Source organism: Borostomias antarcticus, assembly GCF_949987555.1.
Source record: "Borostomias antarcticus genome assembly, chromosome: 20".
Classification (NCBI taxonomy): Eukaryota; Metazoa; Chordata; class Actinopteri; order Stomiiformes; family Stomiidae; genus Borostomias; species Borostomias antarcticus.
The window spans coordinates 15,521,956-15,524,841 of record NC_140253.1 but is presented as its reverse complement, the minus strand read 5'-3'; the positions used below and the strand labels follow the sequence as shown (position 1 = coordinate 15,524,841).

Sequence of the window (2,886 nt, the reverse complement as noted above, 5' to 3'; positions counted from 1 at the left end):
CATATCTCCTAATAAAATACTACATTCATATCTCCTAATACAATACTACATTCATATCTCCTAATAAAATACTACATTCATATCTCCTAATAAAATACTACATTCATATCTCCTAATCAAATACTACATTCATATCTCCTAATAAAATACTACATTCATATCTCCTAATACAATACTAGGATGAATCATTTATACAGAATAACACAGTTAGTTACTTTGGAAATAGGCCTTGGAGGGGCAAAAATATGCCCAAAACTCTCTCTCTCTCTGTCTGTCTCTGTCTCTCTCTCTGTCTCTCTCTCTCTGTCTCTCTCTCTCTCTCTCTGTCTGTCTCTGTCTCTCTCTCTCTCTCTCTGTCTCTCTCTGTCTCTCTCTCTCTCTCTCTCTGTCTCTCTCTCTCTCTCTTGCAAACATCAAAGCCACAAGAAGGTTCAAATATGAGTGTAACTACCAGTAGGTGAATTGAGTGAATGAGTCAGTGTAATATTTACACATGTATTTAAATGGTAACTGTTCAGGTAGCATGTTCAGTGTGTCTGTGTTCAGTGATCATGTGGTGTTCAGGGATACTGATGGACAGTCTTTACGGTGGTCGTGTTCCATTGGACGTCCTTTTCCTGTCACAACTGCTCACAGGTTTTGGGACTGTTTGCACATTGCTGTATTTCCCCCAGCAGACATGGAGGTCATGTTTTCATCCTTTTGGGTGTTTGTAATCTGTGGGAAGTGTGTATCTCTGATGTCCTGGTTCAGTTGGCAGGTAGTTAACAAGTGAAGCTGGGTTTCCACCTCTCTTTGAGAGCAGTGGTGCCCAGTCTGTCTCCTCTAGGAGCAGGTCTCTCTGTGGTGGTCTCTCTCCATGGTTCTCCTCTAGGAGCAGGTCTCTCTGTGGGGGTCTCTCTCCATGGTTCTCCTCTAGGAGCAGGTCTCTCTGTGGTGGTCTCTCTCCATGGTTCTCCTCTAGGAGCAGGTCTCTCTGTGGTGGTCTCTCTCCATGGTTCTCCTCTAGGAGCAGGTCTGTCTGTGGTGGTCTCTCTCCATGGTTCTCCTCTAGGAGCAGGTCTCTCTGTGGTGGTCTCTCTCCATGGTTCTCCTCTAGGAGCAGGTCTCTCTGTGGTGGTCTCTCTCCATGGTTCTCCTCTAGGAGCAGGTCTCTCTGTGGTGGTCTCTCTCCATGGTTCTCCTCTAGGAGCAGGTCTCTCTGTGGTGGTCTCTCTCCATGGTTCTCCTCTAGGAGCAGGTCTCTCTGTGTGGTCTCTCTCCATGTGAGGCTGTGCTCTGTGAGGCTGTGCTGAGTCAAGGACTTCCTTAGTTGTGGCTCCGTCACCGTGCTCAGCTGTTCTGCCCCTGTGTGTTCTCTGTTTAGGGACAAATCACATTCTAAATACAGTAGCTCTCTATATCTATGTCTATGTCTCTCTCTCTCTCCCTCTGTCTCTCTCTCTCTGTCTGTCTCCCTCTCTTTCTCTCTCTCTCCTCCTGTCTCTCTGTCTGTATCTCTGGGTGTGGTCTGTGTCTCTGGGTGTGGCCTGTGTGTCTCTGGGCGTGGTCTGTGTCTCTCTGGGCGTGGTCTCTCTGGGCGTGGTCTGTGTCTCTCTGGGCGTGGTCTGTGTCTCTCTGGGCGTGGTCTCTCTGGGCGTGGTCTGTGTCTCTGGGCGTGGTCTCTCTGGGCGTGGTCTCTGAGCGTGGTCTGTGTCTCTCTGGGCGTGATCTCTCTGGGCGTGGTCTGTCTCTCTGGGCGTGGTCTGTCTCTGGGCGTGGTCTCTCTGGGCGTGGTCTCTCTGGGCGTGGTCTGTCTCTGGGCGTGGTCTGTGTCTCTGGGTGTGGTCTCTCTGGGCGTGGTCTGTGTCTCTGGGCGTGGTCTCTCTGGGTGTGGTCTCTCTGGGCGTGGTCTCTCTGGGCGTGGTCTGTGTCTCTCTGGGCGTGGTCTCTCTGGGCGTGGTCTGTGTCTCTGGGCGTGGTCTCTCTGGGCGTGGTCTCTCTGGGCGTGGTCTCTCTGGGCGTGGTCTGTGTCTCTCTGGGCGTGGTCTCTCTGGGCGTGGTCTCTCTGGGCGTGGTCTGTGTCTCTGGGCGTGGTCTCTCTGGGCGTGGTCTCTCTGGGCGTGGTCTCTCTGGGCGTGGTCTCTCTGGGCGTGGTCTGTGTCTCTCTGGGCGTGGTCTCTCTGGGCGTGGTCTCTCTGGGCGTGGTCTGTGTCTCTCTGCTGTCCTGTAATCTCTCAGGTTGCCTTGTGTCTCATAATACTTAGTGTCGTCTGTCTTACAGTAAAACTGTATTTTCAATATTGAATGATGGGTTTCTTTATCTCTTTAGACCAAAATCTATCCAGACTCTGTTAGATTAGAGTTGCTATCTTCAGATGCTCAAACACGTTACAGTGCGCCGTCGCTGCCCAACCTGGCAACCCAACCTGGCAACCCGACTGTCCCCGTCAGCACATAGAGGAAGGAGGAGGGGGGACAGGGGGGGTCTACCAGGGCCATGTGTGGGGAAAGAGGGATTGCACAGATAATTCTGGGCCCAAGGGGTCAAAGGTCACCCATCCAGGCAGATTGATGGTGGTGGCGGGCGGGGAGGCAGATATCAGCTGATGCTGAGCAGGAGGGAGTCCTGGTAAACAGAGCCGTCCAGACCCAGAGCACAAGTCATTCACTTAGGCAGCTTTCAACATGGGGGAAAAAACACACATATTTAAGGGTTTAAAGACATGTTACACTATCTATCTATCTATCTATCTATCTATCCATCTATCCATCTATCCATCTATCCATCTATCCATCTATCCTATCTATCCTATCTATCCATCTATCCGTCTATCCGTCTATCCGTCTATCCGTCTATCCGTCTATCCGTCTGTCCGTCCGTCTGTCTGTCTGTCTGTCTGTCTG

General features: G+C 50.9%; 1 protein-coding gene across 1 annotated transcript in view; it reads left to right on the top strand.

The window, feature by feature from the left end:
- Window positions 1-2,886, top strand: part of lrba (LPS-responsive vesicle trafficking, beach and anchor containing) — a gene marked incomplete at its 5' end in the record, with an annotated part of 387,967 nt that overhangs the window by 108,446 nt on the left and 276,635 nt on the right. The window lies entirely within an intron of this gene.